Source organism: Sitophilus oryzae, unplaced genomic scaffold (genome assembly GCF_002938485.1).
Source record: "Sitophilus oryzae breed Bouriz unplaced genomic scaffold, Soryzae_2.0 scaffold_179_pilon_pilon, whole genome shotgun sequence".
NCBI lineage: Eukaryota > Metazoa > Arthropoda > Insecta > Coleoptera > Curculionidae > Sitophilus > Sitophilus oryzae.
In genome coordinates, this window is record NW_022146501.1 from 2,174,981 (window position 1) to 2,194,293 (window position 19,313).

Sequence of the window (19,313 nt, forward strand, 5' to 3'; positions counted from 1 at the left end):
TTGGATTTCTAAGTAACAGTTGCACAAATGATGCTATGTTCGACCTTTTTAATAATGTATATTCTAGCCTGAATAACCATCACTCTACAGCTACAATTTTCTGTGATTTCTCTAAGGCTTTCGATTGTGTAAATCATAATATCTTAATTAACAAATTGCAATACTATGGTTTCAGGGGAGTGCCGCTCGAATGGCTTAAGTCATATCTTGGCAACAGAAGGCAGCTTGTGAGGATTGATACGTCTATGTCTTCTTGTAAGCCTATAGAATGTGGTGTCCCTCAGGGTTCAGTACTTGACCCTATTTTGTTTCTGGTGTTTATCAACGACATTGTAAATCTAGACATTAGCGGTAAAATCTGCCTCCTTACGGACGATACTAGTTTCACTTGGAGCGGCCCAGATGTTGCGGCACTATATGATACTATATCCAGTGACTTACCATTAAGTCTTGGTGCGATTCTAATCTCCTACGCCTCAACCTATCAAAAACTAAAGCTTTGTCATATAAAAGTACTATACAACCTTTTGTACTTAATAACACCACTATTGACGTCGTGGACTCTGTGAAATTCTTAGGACTTGTTGTAGACAACTCGTTAAAATGGGACTTTCACATTGAAGCTCTATCAAAGAAACTAAGCGCTGCCTGTTTTGCGCTAAGATCAGTTTCTAAGGAACTTAACTTCTCAACCTCTAGAATAGCCTATTATGCCCTTTTTGAGTCACATCTTCGCCAGAATTTCTTTAAAAATTTGAAAATACTGACTCTTCCTTCTTTATTCATTTTTGAATCCGTTTGCTTAATCCGCAAGCACATATCTGCTTTTCCCGAAAGGCCATCTCATAACTATCCACTTAGGAATGCAGGGCACGATCTTTATCTGCCAACCCCGAGCTCAGAACTAGTTAAAGGTTCAATACTGTACAATGCCAAAAAAATGTACAATCATCTGCCTTTGAATATCAAGTCGCTTTCATTCTTTCCCGCATTTCGCAAAGCTCTAAAATCATACCTACTGGAGAGAGCCCTATATGCGGTAAACGACTTTTTTGTTGATGTTTAATTAGGAACAATTTTGAATTTTAAAATTTTGATCATCTCACACACTGGTCAAAGGTCAAGTATTTAATATTTTATAACTCTAAAACTATATCTATTTACTGCGTACTGTTCTAAAATTGTCCATGTATATTCTTTTTGTAATTTTAAAGACTTAAATTTTTTTGAATTGTATTATTTGTGTTGTGTATTTTTTGTTGTTTGTGTTTTTTTGTGATTTTGTTGTTTGATGAAGCTGTTTTGGCTTTTTGTACAATAAAGCGTTGTTTGTTTGTTTGTTTGGTTATAGCAGGGCTATTGATGTGCTACCTGAACAAGCTCAATCTTTATCAAGAAAGTCCTTGGTGCAGACTCTGCGATAAAAGTCCTGAAATAGCAGGACTCATAATATCTCTGCTTCGCAAGAGATACTTTTTATTTGGGAAAGCTGAGGAGAGCCTGAGGACTATGTGGAAATAAGTAGTTTTTACTCCAAATTATGTACTGTATCGATATACTCGTCAAGTCCACGTCAGCCCGTTCATATTTTCACTGTTGTGTTAATTATTAGAATGTCTTTTTTGTCTATTAGTTCGTTGTACATTACTTTAGTTTTTGCTAAAAGCATTTAAGACTATGACATCAGCGAATCTTAGCTGGTTAAGATATACTCTATCCATTTTTATTCCTTTGTTGGTCCAGTCTAGTTGACGGAAGATTTCTTCTAGCGTTGCTGTGTAAACAGCTTTGGGAATATCGCGTCTCCCTCTCGTACTCCTTTACCAGTTGGGGATTATTCTGGGGTTGTTTTATATATCATAACTCTTGCTTTGGCTTCATTGTATATATTGACGAGAGTTACTATATAAGGTAGTGTTTAATGAGAAGAAAACGAAATTTATGGAGTTGTCAGATAGGCATTTTAAGACGGGAAGATGTCTACAAATAGATTCTTAGAGAGGGAAACGATACGAGTTTGAAAGTAGATACATTCACATATCTAGGAGCCGTATTTCGAAGGAAACCAGATGTAACTCAAGAAATTGTGGCAAGAATAATGGCAGGAAATAAATGTATTAGCGCACTACAGAAAATTACTAAGAGTAAGAACATCTCTAGAAGTTTAAAAATTAGAATGTACCAAACAATGATATAAACAATAGTGCTGTATGCATATGAAACGTGGACGTTCAGTGTAACGGAAAGTTCGAGGCTAATAGATATTTGGGAAAGAAAAATGCTGAGGAAGATTTTTGGAGGAAAGAAGATAGACAACATATGGACCAGAAGAACAAATGAAGAATTAAAGCAACTATATCGGACACCGAGTATAACAGGAGCAGCAAGAGCACAAAGACTGAAATGGTTGGGATACATTGCAAGAATGGCTAAAGCAATAATTCCTAGAACGATAATGAAACGTGAAATAGGTGGAAAGAGAAGGAGGGTAGACCGAGAACCAGATGGAAAAAGGATGTTAAAGAGGGCCTCAGAAGGATAAGAGTGGATGGGTGCAGAATAAAGGCGGAAGACAGAAACAAATGGAGAAAGATAACAAATCAAGTCTTGAGCCTATATAAGGTCTGGCAATACCTTGTTCCGCTAGGGCTTCTATTATTGCCTTAGGATATTCTCAAAGTCTATAAAGGCTATGGGTAGTGGAAGTTCGTAAACTTTTGTTCGGCTGCTAGTTTCTCTTATCGTATGTCCTCCTCCGATAATCAACCTTACTATATTAATATTTAACTCTCAACAACAACTCCACGACCACATAGATATCTCTGTTCCTCTGCCGGGCTGCGTTTTAAAGAATCAATTAACTCGGCGACACATCGTGAGATTCTAGCCGGGAGACGCGACTCACAATAATCGCCGATGGCCGTAATTCAGGATCGCGGACGTCGTCGCCGTCTTCTCGGGGCTCCTTCTAATGGGCTTATCTTTCGACGGGCCGTGGATGTATGTGTGCGTGCGCGTGTGGACGTATCGCCGCGCGCGATTCGGACGAGGTGGCGGCGTGTGAAGTCGGCCTTAGATGACGGGGGCGAGGATGGTCGAGAGTGTTCGGCGGCATCGCGTGCGATACCAGATAGAGGACAAGTGCGAGTACTATGCTCTCCTAGTAAAACTTTATATAGAGAGCACGTCTACTGTATTTGTGTCTATGAAAGGAATTTCAAGAATGCGAACAAAATACTGGAGTTGAAAAAAATGACAAAAAACTTGGAAGCTGAAAGATGCTCAAAGATATCCAAATAGGAATTTTCTTGACAAGCATTCCTTTAAAAAACTACTTTTCCTATTTCGCAGAGCTAATAGAGTGGTATATGAAAAACCTATTAGGCAGAAATCTGTCGTTAGAAGTGAAGAAAATGAATTTGCCTTAATTGGTTCTTTTATAGAAAATTCAATATATCTACAAGTCATCGTAATATAAATCAAAGGACTACTTCTTTATATTTCTGAATAATAAATACCTACTTATCAAACTATTTTAAGTAAGTAAATTCAATAAAAGTAAACTCCATAAAAATAAAATCCATAAATTAATGTTGATTTTGAAAATAACTGCTAACTATCATTAGCAAATTGCCATGGCGACACCAGCCATCTTAATTGTCATTTTATTGAAAACTCGCTTTTTATTCTAAATCTGAGCCAGATAGGTATAGGAAATCCTAACATAGTTTGAAAGAGCATTTAAGTCTGCTTCGACTTATTTTAAAAAATACAGAGTGTTGCATTTGAAAAAACTATGTTTATATGTAAAATAAATATTTACAATCGACATCTATGAAACTATGAACCCTTCCTGGACACAAACGGTACATTATGAGACAGGAACTTGTAGAGAGAAACAAGCCCTATAACATAGGATACAACATTTTAATGAACAGTGCTTTCCATAAAATCAATAAAATTAAAAATATACGAAATAAAATAAATGTCCCGATTTCTTTCGAAAATCGACAACTATGAAAATATGAACCCTTCCTGGACACAAACGGTACATTGTGAGACAGGAAATTGTAGAGAGAAACAAGCCCTATAACATAGGATACAACATTTTAATGAACAGTGCTTTCCATAAAATCAATAAAATGAAAAATATACGAAATAAAATAAATGTACCGACATCTATGAAAATATCGACATCTATGAAATGAAAAACATAATCGACATCTATGAAAATATGAATCCTTCCTGGCCACAAACGGTACATTGTGAGACAGGAAATTGTAAAGATAAACAAGCCCTATAACATAGGATACAACATTTTTATGAACAGTGCTTTCCATAAAATCAATAAAATGAAAACTATACGAAATAAAATAAATGTACTGATTTCTTTCGAAAATCGACAACTATGAAAATATGAACCCTTCCTGGACACAAACGGTACATTGTGAGACAGGAAATTGTAGAGAGAAACAAGCCCTATAACATAGGATACAACATTAGTGCTTTCCATAAAATCAATAAAATGAAAAATATACGAAATAATATACATGTTCTGATTTCTTTCGAAAATCGACATCTATGAAACTATGAACCCTTCCTGGACACAAACGGTACATTGTGAGACAGGAAATTGCAGAGGGAAACAAGCCCTATAACCTATGAAACTATGAACCCTTCCTGGACACAAACGGTACATTGTGAGACAGGAAATTGCAGAGGGAAACAAGCCCTATAACATAGGATACAACATTTTAATGAACAGTGCTTTCCATAAAATCAATAAAATGAAAAATATACGAAATAAAATAAATGTACCGATTTCTTTCGAAAATCGACATCTATGAAAATATTAACCCTTCCTGGACACAAACGGTACATTGTGAGACAGGAAATTGTAGAGAGAAACAAGCCCTATAACATAAAATACAACATTTTAATGAACAGTGCTTTCCATAAAATCAATAAAATGAAAACTATACGAAATAAAATAAATGTACTGATTTCTTTCGAAAATCGACAACTATGAAAATATGAATCCTTCCTGGACACAAACGGTACATAGTGAGATAGGAAATTGTAGAGAGAAACAAGCCCTATAACATAGGATACAACATTTTAATGAACAGTGCTTTCCATAAAATCAATAAAATGAAAACTATACGAAATAAAATGAATGTGCTGATTTCTTTCGAAAATCGACAACTATGAAAATATGAATCCTTCCTGGACACAAACGGTACATTGTGAGACAGGAAATTGTAGACAGAAACAAGCCCTATAACATAGGATACAACATTTTAATGAACAGTTCTTTCCATAAAATCAATAAAATGAAAAATATACGAAATAAAATAAATGTACCGATTTCTTTGATAATTTTTGATACCCCGGTATATATTAAACGAAGGAATAATACTTTTAAGTAAAGTTTATTTCTCTAGCTTAAAAGTCAGAACAAAAATTAATTCCGAAAAGCAATGTACAGGGTGTTAACAATCTTTTTTATTCAAAAAAGGCGTCCGTTGATTCCAATGAGACCTGGTTTGTAATACAAAAGCCAAAGCAATAAGACTCTAAGTCTCGGTCTCAACATTTATAATCTTATTTTGTGTCTCAACTTTTAAATCTTTTTTATTATAACATGCATATTTAAATATCTTTAAATATCTCAAAATCCAAAGCATTTAAACATATTAAACCCTTATAATAATTGTTTTATTTTATGTCCAAAAAAAAAGAATCCAAAAATTAAATAAAATACCGGGTGTTCCATAAGGAAAAACATGACTTTGGTATGAATCTTAGTTCTGACGCACCCTGTACATTTGAAAATACTTTTAAACGATGCATATTGCCTCTCTTCATATACCCATAAAAAATTGTTTCTACATCTTTCCGTTTTCGTATAATCAACCGAGGCGAATGAGGAGCGCCAACCTCATATATATATATATATATATATATATATATATATATATATATATATATATATATATATATATATATATATATATATATATATATAGTATTATATATATATATATATATATATATATATATATATATATATATATATATATATATATATATATATATATATATATATATATATATATATATATATAAATAAATAATATTTTCTTGCCTTTTAGCTGTGTATTTTTTCTAATTTCGAAAAATCAGAAAGTAGAGAAAAATTTAAAAAAAAATAAAAGTAAAAGAAAAATTGTTTGGCTTGTCGTAAAGGGGGAACCAAGCTCCACTCCCACAACCGGTTTCTGGGCCTACCCTTCATCAGGTGGGCTGTCCAGGGGCTGGTTCTCACCGATACGGCAAGCAAAACTTCTTCTATATCAACAGACGATGTCGTAAAGTGTCGGTGAGATATTAGTGCATCTCCCGTCAAAAGATGGTAAAGAGCGTTTTCGGCCCGCTCAAATATATGAAATGAACAAAATTCTTACAGCTTTACTGTATATTAATAAATAATATTTTCTTGCCTTTAGCTGTGTATTTTTTCTAATTTCGAAAATCGAAAGTAGAGAAAAATTTAAAAAAATAAAAAGTAAAAAGAAAATTGTTTGGCTTGTCGTAAAGGGGGGAACCAAGCTCCACTCCCACAACCGGTTTCTGGGCCTACCCTTCATCAGGTGGGCTGTCAGGGGCTGGTTCTCACCGATACGGCAAGCAAAACTTCTTCTATATCAACAGACGATGTCGTAAAGTGTCGGTGAGATATTAGTGCATCTCCCGTCAAAAGATGGTAAAGAGCGTTTTTCGGCCCGCTCAAATATATGAAATGAACAAAATTCTTACAGCTTTACTGTATATTAATAAATAATATTTTCTTGCCTTTAGCTGTGTATTTTTTCTAATTTCGAGAAAAATCGAAAGTAGAGAAAAATTTAAAAAAAATAAAAGTAAAAGAAAATTGTTTTGCTTGTCGTAAAAGGGGAACCAAGCTCCACTCCCACAACCGGTTTCTGGGCCTACCCTTCATCAGGTGGGCTGTCCAGGGGCTGGTTCTCACCGATACGGTAAGCAAAACTTCTTCTATATCAACAGACGATGTCGTAAAGTGTCATTGAGATATTAGTGCATCTCCCGTCAAAAGATGGTAAAGAGCGTTTTTCGGCCCGCTCAAATATATGAAATGAACAAAATTCTTACAGCTTTAGTGTATATTAATAAATAATATTTTCTTGCCTTTAGCTGTGTATTTTTTCTAATTTCGAAAAATCGAAAGTAGAGAAAAAATTTAAAAAAAAATAAAAAGTAAAAAGAAAATTGTTTTGCTTGTCGTAAAGGGGGGAACTATTGGTTCTATATGGTTTAATTTTTTCTCTACTTTCGATTTTTCGAAATTAGAAAAAATACACAGCTAAAGGCAAGAAAATATTATTTATTAATATACACTAAAGCTGTAAGAATTTTGTTCATATATATATATATATATATATATATATATATATATATATATATATGAAATGACTCTTGAGGAGAGTATCGATCGTAATACTCTAGTATAATGAGGAGTAATAATTGAATTAAAGATACTTTATAAAAATCTTTCGGCGTAAACTCGGGAACTTTCTTTTGCTTCTTTTCACATTCGTGTTTCACTCGTTTTAATTAATTAACACAGCGCGCGCAGGGGGGAAATCAACGCGCCAAGATGCGCCTCTTTGGCCAAACGCATACCAGTGAATTACGTTTTAGTTTATCTGTTGGTTAATTAGAACTGAGACGGTCGTTTCCTGGTTTTCTAACGGTTAGCGAGCAGGCGTATGTGCGCGCATAGTAATACCATTTTGATAATCCCACAATCGCGCAATCTACATACGTATCTTTTCGAGCCTTGGTGGTACTCGCCTCTCCGGTTGTAGGAAGTCGTTCGTACCCCTCCCCCTCGTCTGGCTTCTGGCTACGCGAAATTAATTATTTTTAGTAGGACGGTTTTAACGATATTTATCTGCGGGTTTCGGCGTTGGGGAATTATAGTCACTAAAACGAAAGGTTTATTTGGTTTGGTCGTGCGTACTAAATGTGATGTTACATTTTGTTAACATGAAACATTGGCGAGGTATATTTAATTTAATTCTGCGCTATATGAGACTGGATTATAAACAATGTCTATACCTATGTAGCGGATTCATCTTTCCAAAAAATCAAATATGGGTATTTCGCCACTGCAAGAAAATCTACAAAATAAATTAGTTATTTTTTGTAAACACTTCTGCGTTTACAGATATACAAATTTGCCTAACGAATAAAAAAATGCTTAACGTTTCGGAAAGTTTATCTCTTTCCGTCGTCGGAAGCAAAAAAAATGCAAAGAATAAAGAAAAAAACTATTTAAAATATTTAAATTCAACTATTCGAGAACACTTTAATTTTTTAAAAGCAGATACGTCTACAAAAACCGTTGACGTTCTGTTAAAATGGCATATCAAGTTAAACTTCAAAATTAACAATTACTACCTGATAACAATTACTCAATAAGGTAAAACCAAAAAGCCCCACACTTTCTGTATGATTATTTTTAATTTTTACGTATGTTATGATTATTTATGTTATTTTCTTTAAAATCAAAGAAGCGGTTGCCATACATTACTAACACCTACAGATGCATGAGCCAATACCTATTTATTTTTATTAGATTGTATTAAAAAAGCTTCTTTTATTTTTCTTTTAGAGGATATCGCTTCTTTCATTATAATTTTGGCGTTATTAAAATTTATTCTGTGCCTTGTGTCCCATGAATGCTGACAAATCTTAGTTTTATGAAAATCGCCCTTTCTTAAATAATCTTTATGTTCTTTAATTCGAACATTTAAGGGTCTAGATGTTTCACCAATGTAAAATTTATCGTATTCACATGGTATTTTGTATACCTATTACATTTTTTATTTGTTGTTCTGTATTCATTGGTTTAGTACCTATGTGATAAAATGGATCTAAGTGTATTTTGTGTTTTGAAAGATACTCGTATGTTCTATTGTTTTCCTATCCTTCTTATTTTTTCCGAAACGCCTCGTATGTATGGAATTGTAAGTTGTATAAATATATTGTGTATTGTTATCTTTGTGTCTATGATTTGGGGTTTGTATTTCCATTAATGTTTTGTCAATAAAATATGGTGGATAGACGTTTTTTATTAATGCATTTTTTATGTGGTTTATATCTCTGTTTAGCGAAATGTCGTCTGAATAACATATTATTTTTGCCCTATCATATAAATTATAATATCATATAACAGCTTTTTTTTTACATTTATACTGTGGATTATAAACGTCAAAGTTATTGATAAAATGAAAACATCCCTAAGACAAATAATATTTAATTCACAATTAGATTATGTATTTGTATAGACCTATTGTATTAGACCTATTGTGGTCCTCTATTGAACCTTAGGTTACAGTCTTATCCTTTTCAAAAACTCTAACAATTTGGATAATCCTCCATATAGCTTTTTGTCAATGATCTATCCGAGGGTCTATCATTGCTTAGCACAAAGAACCGCATATTTTTCAAGCGGTCGCACTAACATAAAATGTGTTCTATCGTTTATTCCTCAGATTGACAAAATCTGCACATGCCTTCTACACTCAATCCCATGAGCTTTACATGCCTATTTAGCTCACAGTATCCTTTTAGTAAACACACCACAGTTTTGACTATCTTTCTCTCTTTACTTATCAGGTCTGTCGTGAATTTTGGCGAATTTTCTACTATGACCTTTTTCTCCTGTCTCTGCCCTTGTGCCATTCTAGATTTGTTGGTCAACCACCGTTTTCTGGCCAGTTTTGTGACTGCTTTGAATGGACCTATGAATGGGTATTGATAAGCCTTTTTGTTACCCTTGAGACCCTCGTGCCCCAAAATTCACCAGTCTATATAAAGGCAGACTCTGACAACTTGTGTACTTGTACAAACATTTGTTATTGAGATATACTTGCCATGTCGTGTAAGCGGTTTCCTTGCAATTATTTGTCTCTCGAAGAGTCACGTGAGCGCCAAGCTTGTTACAAAAAAATGTTGTTTACAAAGATAGTATCCTTGCCAAGTACGCAAATATCGGCGTACTTGTATAAACATTGGTTATTGGCATATACTTGCCATGTCGTGTGAGCGGTTGTCTTGTACAATTATTTGCCATTCGCCGCGGCGCGTGAGCGCCGAGCTTGTTGAAGACACATTTTGTTTACAAACATAGTATACTTGCCAAGTACGCAAATATAGGCGTACTTGCCAAATACACGAGTCGTCAGAATCCGCCATAAGATACACAAAAAAATATGTAAACATAAAAATGCTAGCTTGCCAATTATTTATTCAAAGAGTTTATTAACGATGATCATATATGATTATTATAATTATATAATAATAATCGCTCCCGTATATAGCGTTTAACTCCTTGGGAGTAGCAATGTACAGCTTGCCATACTAGAGCCGTTCGGTATACAAGGAAGGTAATGTGGCTAGCATTACGCTTCAACCGCCTATTATTACCTTAGGATTGTAAATCCCAAGTACTCATTTAAGGCTGAGTCGACCTAGGTACCCAAACTATTTTTATTTTATTAAAAATAGTCGGCTGATGAAATGCCAGCTGTGGGATTCAAACCCACAACCTTTGAATTGGTAAACGAGAGCTGTACCTCTACGCCACCGGGCAATTATTATAATTATAATTATAGTATTTTATTAAATTGTATATTTTTTTAAGTGAAACTTCTTTACGCGCTATGGGAGTAAAAATTGGCTGTGACACAAGAAGCCGTGACACACAAAAACTACGAAACCCCATCATCAATGAATCAAATCAAAAAATCGTCCGATTTAAATTAAAATTGGTGTGTCGATAGATTGGACCAAGGCCAACTTAACCGTGTACGACACGTGTCACTGTGACAGTTAGTTTTGATGTGAGAAACGTCAAAAGTTGATGTCGTTCGATCGCGACCAAATTTAGTTGGTAGGCTATATGAGCGACGTTGCATACGGTCCCACACTGCAAAGTTCGATCCAACGTTTCATTGATATCTTCATCAGGGTGGTACTAACAATTTGATATTGAAGAAAATATGTAGGTCGATTTCGGCATAATTGGGGACGGGCTACAGGATGACGCCCTCAGTAGGTACCTTTAGGAAGATTCTGAAACTAAGGCTAGTAACGTCAAATTTTGAAAAAAAAGCATTGTATTAAATCTGTGGTCGAGTCAAACTGTAAATCTCTAATAATCTATCTTTTATAAGAGTTTATGGTTAATAAATTCGATATGAGCTATTCCCAGTTTTAATAAAACACCGGAGGAGAATCGTAAAATTGAAAACACTAACTTAAAAAAATCCGTCATCAGTACTACCGCTTCCTGTAAAATTAGCAGGAATAATTGCGTCGTTTTAACGATTAGTATAAATTTCTAATAATTAGCGATAAAACATAAAGAAACCTCTGTGAGCCGCGCGGGAAAAATCCTCGCAAAGAACTAGAAGAATCTTGTCCTGCTAAGTGGATTTTTCGGAGCCTAAGGAGATCGTCCGGCCGGCTTTATTTATTTACGCCGTCGTTTTGTGCTAATTGCCTACGGAATGATGGACTCCGAGCCTATAAAATGACCGGTGTTTATGCGGCTGGACGAGGGGGGTGGGTCGATAGCGGGAACAGACGGGGGGTGATTTATAGGCCTGCAGTTACAGATAAATAAGCAGGAAACGCCGCGGGCCGTGAACTAGTTGCCGTTTTCCTGCTTAGAATACCGGGGACGCTCTGAAAGTTTATATATTCTTACTGTGATTGGATTCAAAAAGAATATTCCGCTTCTCCAACTCGCAGTGGTTGACATAGAAAGAATGTAGTGCAGATCATGATCGTTCGGTGTAAACATGAAAGCACCCTGTATGATATTATCGTAAGAGGGCTCCGTATCACTGAGAATTGGTGCAGGAACCAAGTAATGTGTGCTCAACGCATATCCAGAACACAAGATTTTTAAAAAGGTTTACGCAATTTGGCGCATGTTTCAGATTTTTTTCAGTGTAATACAAAAATTACGAAAGCATAGAGTTGCTATGCCATTGTAAAATATTTTAGCAACATATACACTTTTTCATATTTACTATCAATCCAAATTGTCCCAACTCTTTTTCAAGCACCCTCAGCATGTCAGCATCGGCTCAGCACAAGTTAAGGAATTATAATTCTTTAAACTGTGATCACGGTCTTCTGTTATCAAAACTTGATTATCGGCTAAGAGAATAGTAGCATAGAATCCCCGATTGGCAGAGTCGTTCCATCACATTTCCTTCTTTTCCATTTTTTCAGAGTAGAGGGGCTAAGGAGCTTTCTTGTGTGAGTCCCTTGGAAACAATAAATTCTTTAGAAGTATTTTCTCCTACTTTAATGTAGTTTTTACTTCCACAATAAAATTTTTGACTGTGCTAACATATGTCCCCGTATTGTCTTTACAAGAGGAAAAACTTATTCATTATTGAATTATTTAATTTCATTTTGAGAAAAATGCATTCTTCATAAAAAATTTGCTTGTTCTAAAATGGATAATCCCGTTTATACTTTTCCAAATTTCCATACCGTTTTAGAGAAAATTAAGAAAAACTTGAAAATATGGTTGAATTTTGAAGTACTAAAAATCCTCAAAATCAAAAGGCATTTCTATGGTAATATAAATTCCATTTCATTCTTTGATAGATGTTATTATTAATTTTACCGTCTTATTAGTCTAATGAGCCACTTCCTTAAGTTCTTTCTACGGGTGCTGCATACAAGACTCTACAAAAAATGTGAGGAAGTAAGCGAAGAAAGTCAATTTGGATTTAAGAACGGCTTTGGTACTAGAGAAGCCATATTCAGTCTTCAAACTTTAGTACAGAATTGCCAAGATCAGAGAAAAGATGTCTTCAGGTGCTTTATAGACTATGAAAAGGCGTTCGATAACGTTAAACATAACCTCCTTATATCATACCTGAGACTTGGAACTTGATGGAAAAGATATAAGGCTCATCAGTAATTTGTATTGGAACCAAAAAGCTGAAATTCGTATACATAGTGTGGGAGTAACTGAAGATTTTGAAATAAAAAAGGGGGGTAAGGCAAGGGAGTATTCTGTCTCCAATGTTGTTCAATTTAATTTATATGTGGAGAGAGCAGTCACTGAGCCAATCTCCGATAGTCACATTGGTTTGAAAATAAATGGCATTCCAATTAATAATATCCGATATGCGGATGACAGTGATATTGGCAGACACTGCAACGATCTTCAAATCCTTCTAAATAAGGTTAACAATGAAAGCCAAAGACTAGGTTTAAACATACATAAATACTACAAAAACTAAATTTATGGCTGTTAGCAGAAACAATATTCCGAACACCAGAATTTACTTAAATGGAGAGGTCATCAAGCAGGTCACACAATTTAAATATTTGGGATGCATGGTCAGGAGATCCAGATCAGGAGATCAAATGCACGATCGAACAAGCAAGATCTACTTTTCTGAGACTGCGAAGATTTCTCACAGATAGGAACTTGACCTTAGATACAGAATGGTGAAATGCTATGTCTGGTCCGTTTTGTTATACGATGTGGAAGCATGGACACTGAAGGTAGCAACAATAAACCGAATTGAAGCCTTCGAAATGTGGACCCTACGACGAATGCTAAGAGTGCCCTGGGTCGACTGGACTAAGTGTGAGGAATGAAGACATTCTCAGAAGAGCTGGTCTAGAAGAACTTGAACTCTTCGAAATCATCAAGAAGAGGAGCCTATTTGGAACACATACTACGTGGAGAACGCTATCACTTTCAGCATCTGATTCTCCAGGGTAAAATAGAGGGGGGCAAAAGGGGAATAGGCCGAAGTAAGCTATCCTGGCTGAGAAATATTCGTCATTGGACAGGCATACAGGACTTTCAAGCACTCCAAGTCGCTGCAGTTAATAGAACCATCTGATGAGAAAGAAAAAGATGAACGTCTACGCAGGAATCTGCACGGCACCTTAAGAAGATTAATTTTAATTAATGTCATGTATTTTTTACTGTTTTTAAAATATCATATTTCCCGATAACTATTATCACCCTTTGCGCCGCATTTAACTAAATAAATTTTGTGCTTCTTTAACATTTTAAAACAACAAAAAATATGACGTTAATTAAAATTCTATGAATAACAATCTATCAAAGAATGAAAACGAAGTTATATTACCATAGAAACGCGTTTTGATTTTTAGGTCTTTTTTTTTAAATTCAACCATATTTTCATGTTTTTCTTAATTTTCTTTAAAACGGTATGGAAATTTGGAAATGTAGAAACGGGATTATCCATTTTAGAAGAAGCAACATTTTTTATGAAGAAATTTCTCAAAATGTCAATAATATTGTAAAAACAATCCGGGGTCATACTGTAGATCTTATTGATAGGATTAAAAAAAACTGTCAATTTTCAAAAAAAATACGAAATTTACAGAGAAAATGTAAATTTACAAAAAAGTGTAAATTTTGCAGCCGAAAATATTTTACAAGATCGGCCTGGCAACTCTACACTTTCGCAAAAATTACTATCTGATTTCCTTATTTTACTGAGCAGTCTATATATTTCCCACATTAAATAGCTAGCTCTGTTTGCATTGGCAACACGGCCAGCCAACACTTGAGGCCCGCTCTCATTTTTCCTGCTCTCGTTGATGTCAGAGCCTTCGCCCGGCCCGTAAATTTCGAAATAGAAAGTGCGATGTATGGTTCGCGTGGATCCGCGCTCTGTTATTAGAGCGGCTGCAAGTACTTTTGGTTTCGCACGTTTCACGTCAGAAGGCGAGCATCATAGCGCTGCCCAATCGTTTCCTCTTCTTCTATGAGCGACCGGTGCCCTGAGAAAGGTCAACAATTTCCACCAGGGGCGTGCTCGCGTTTTCGCGCCCGATCTACATACGCCTCTCCGTTTCAAGGAAAAACCCCTTATGTGAGGAGTTACCTCTTACCCCTTAAGTTAAGATCTTTTTGCTGTGCATCAAGCAACTGCTCCATATACAGAAAAAAATAATAAGGTATTTTCAGTATTATTGAGAGCAAACCCATTCATACAAACATAGTGCAGTTAACAGAAATATTATAATCATTTTAGTTTAAATATAGACATATTGTTAAAACTGACATTTTATTATTCGATTTAGAAGAAAACAAAATACAAACAGTCATTATTCTTATTATACAAGGGAAATGAGTTTCCTAAAGTTTTAAACAGTAAATGTTCTCAAAAGTCTCATGTTTTTCGAGACTAAATAAAATTAAATGTAACTGATAACACCAAGTACATTATATAAAATAGACTTAATAATCAAAGAAAATAAGCCTTCAAATATGAAGTTTTGGTAAAAACTTGAATTTTTGATGTAAGTTACATTGAACGATGCCCGGTGGTACGTGGTACAGGCTCTCGTCTACCAATCTCAAGGTAGTGGGTTCGAATCCTACACTCGGCATTTTATCAGCCGACTATTTTTATTATAAATAAAAAATAGTTTGGGTACCTAGGTCGACTCAGCCTTAAATGAGTATTTGGGATTCACAATCCTGAGGTAATAATAGGCGGTTGAAGCGTAGTGCTATGCTAGCCACATTATCTTCCTTGCATACCGAACGGCTCTAGCATGGCAAGCTGTACCTTGCTACTCCCAAGGCGTTAAACGCTACATACGGGAGCTATTATTATATATTATATACATTGAAAGATCCAAAAACGAATAGTGAAAGATTTTTTGAAATTCACTCCCGAGAAGGGGTGAAATAAATAAATAAAATTATTTTTTCGAAAATTCGGAGAAACGGTAAGGACTAAAAAAAGAAGTTCAAATAAGTTGTAGAGCGTGCAATTTTACATAAAAATAGTCTCCGTGCTTTTTTTTGCTCAAATCAAAATTAACCGAGATAGGGTGGATAGAAAGTAGGGGACAACTTTTATTGAAACATTTTTTCAAAATCCTTACCGTTTCTCTGAAATTTGGAAAAAATACTTTATTTATATTATTCACCCCTTCTTGGGGTGAATTTAAAAAAAACTTTATTTATATTTTTCACCCCTTCTTGGGGTGAATTTAAAAAAAAACTTAATTGAAATTTCTAATTTTCCAAACAAATTGAAAAAGGAAAAATGTTAAATATATGAACTTTTCAGCAACTTATAAGTTTTTTTAAATTTCTACTATCATCCTCTAGCTTCTAGCCACCCTATCTCGGTTAATTTTGATCTAAGCAAAAAAAGTATAGAGACCATGTTTTTTTTGTGTAAACTTTGACGCTCCACAACTTTTATTTGAACTTTTTTTTTCTAGTTCTTACCGTTTCGCCGAAATTTCGAAAAAATAATTTTATTTATTTATTTCACCCCTTCTTAGGGATGAATTTAAAAAAAATATTTCACAATTCCTTTTTAGATCTTTCAAAGTAGTAAGCTAATGAAAAATTCAAGTTTTTACTAAAACTTCGTATTCAAAGACCTATTTTCTTTATTAGAATATAGATATAGATGCATATTCAAATCAAATCTTTCTTAACTTGCATGTATTTTTATTGTAATCGTAAGAATTTCGCATGAGAAATCTTTATCTGAGTCTATCTCTTCGAACAATAATACTTAAAAACTCGTTGAAATCGTTCCTGTTAGTTTAATATGTTAAATTAATGATTCTTTAGTTAACTTAATGTGCTTGCTTACACGCTATCCTAAACAGACATTAGGTTGAAATTAAGATAATTATAAAAAAGGTAAATAACTGTGCCGACTCAATAAGTAGATCTCCTCATTTTTATTGCTTAGTAAAGTAGGTATTACCGGTATATTTAGTTTGATTTAGATAAAATACAGTTGGCTTATTAGGATTAGAAATCAATTGAGTATTAGCACGCGATTTTTCAGAATAATTTATTTACGTTTTTATCCAAAATCATACACTTATATGCGTTTTATCCGCTCATATGAAGCGTCTAATATACAGGGTGAGTCTTAAATAAGTGAAAATATTTTTAGTGGTAGTATATTTCGACCCCAGAATCACGATTATGGGTTTTCTTTTTCGCGACAAAAAATTTTTGGATTTTATATTAGTTAAAAACCATATTTTTCGATAATATGGCAACATAGGTAATACATTAAATTTACAAGAAATATAAACCCCAGAAAAATTTAAGATTCTCAACAATTAAGCAAAAAATTTTTTTTTGAACTCGGTTATTTTGAAGTCATTTGAAAAACAGGACAAAGAAAATATGTGTCTTTTATCGAAATCTACCAGCCCTAAAAATATTTGCGCTTATTTAAGACCCACCCTGTATATACTTTGATGTGATATTTTATCCACTGGTTTCATAAATTTATTGTTTATCGTAATGTTCTCTAGACTTTGCAGGCAGGAGTAGTAGTTTCTTGAAAAAAAAACGCCGTCAAAGATGGCTTGGAAATGAAGGTCGCTGTCATTTATATGTAAAATTATATAGGAAATGTCATCACTCGTCATTTCAAAGCCAAGTGGATACCGTTTTTTTCGATCATAAATTATTTAAATTTTATATACCTCCGAGATATAAAAACGATGCTCTAATTTTTCAAGTATTTCTTACTTATTATTACTACACATATTTACAATAATACAACTAAGGAGTGTCATAAATAAAATTGTCTTAACTGGTGTGAAAAACCGGCCTTGATTGTTTATTTTCCCCCTTTTTTTTGCGCACCACGATTATAACTAGTAAATGTAGTGATGTCGAACTGAAGAAAAAAATATCGATAATATATCGTATCGACAATATTATTTTATTTGTTGATATTTATCGGAGCAGGCCAATATTTCTGCCAAAAAATTATTAATAGTTTAGATATTTTTTGATAATTTCTGTAAATCCCAGTGAAGTTTGCAAGTTAGTTTTGGGAGTTGTATGTGTTGTTATACAGGGTGAGTTTCCTACGATGTTCTATGGATATACTATGGGTATCTTGGAAACTACTGAAGATAGAGAGTCGGTTAAATGGGGAAAGAATTGCAGTTTTGTGGGTTCATAATTTTGAAAAAGTTCAGATTTTTGAAAAAGTTCATGGCTTACTAGATATTTAAAAAAAAACAAATTTTAACTATTTTAAAAATATATAATGGAATTCCCTAATTCTATTATAATCTATTTTAGACGAAAAGTTTTCAGATAAAAGTTGTAGATAATCACATCCCTAATGAGTTTGCGTTCTCCGATTTTTTCTAAAGCTTGTTATTTTTGACATATATGACACAAACATATATGCTTTTTTAAATGGAAACCATAGTTGGCCATGATTTCATAAAAAACGCTACTTTTTTTAAGTATTTCAGCGATATAAGCTATAAAGCCGGGTCCACATATGTAGCACTCTATTGTATCAGGATCATGTATCACGTATCAAGAGCTTGTATCGTAAGTATGGACGTTTATTTGGGCTGTGTCGACTGAATATGCATATCGTGCCAAAGTAAGCGTCCATACTTATAAAATTCATACGTACCAGCGTACAAGCGTGCGTATCATTGATATGGACGGTACAACAAATCACCTTGTATCGTCGTATCATGTTCATCAATTCTTCTCAGCGAACCCTCAATGCCCCTTTGATGATCGGAGAAAAACCGCCTCAAGACGGGTCACGGCGTATCAAGTCAATTGTATCGTTATACTATATCAAAACACGTCCAAATGACAGATCGTGATACGTGTATCCGATACGCAGTGTTAAGATACGCGCCAAAATTCGGATTGGCATGTATCAGATACGGTATCACTAAGGTGTACCATATGATCGCGTTAATTCGGCGTCCAAACTAGCGATCATGAAACATGTTGGTGCAACGCGACGGAGATATGATACACGAAGATGCTACATATGTGGACCCGGCTTAATATGTTTTATACCGTCTGTCCGTCTGTCCGTCTGTAACACGATAACTCAAAAACCGCTAAACCGATTTTAACCAAATTTGGCACAAAAATACTGTGGCACCCGATAATCTGGCCATTAGATTTTGGTGGGGGTGGGGGGGTTGGTAAGGGGGTATGGGAGGGGGTTAAAAATTTTAAAAAATCGTAACTCCAAAATTACAGTAGCTAGCGAAACGCGGTTTTCAATTTAAGATTAGGAATAATATTTGCAACAAAATTTGTCATAACATCAAAATCAGTCAAAGTCGCAGTTTTTGAGATAAAAAAAATTGGAAAATTCCTTTACTTTGAAACTAAAGGAACTGCCTACCAACTTTTTATTAACATATTTTAG

General features: G+C 34.3%; 1 protein-coding gene and 1 long non-coding RNA gene across 3 annotated transcripts in view; one reads left to right on the plus strand and one right to left on the minus strand.

The window, feature by feature from the left end:
- LOC115882669 (autophagy-related protein 16-1) overlaps nt 1-19,313 on the plus strand; it is a 627,679-nt gene that overhangs the window by 554,724 nt on the left and 53,642 nt on the right. The gene's annotated exons all lie outside the window — the stretch shown is intronic.
- Nucleotides 1-19,313, minus strand: part of LOC115882670 — a 158,420-nt gene that overhangs the window by 138,168 nt on the left and 939 nt on the right. The window lies entirely within an intron of this gene.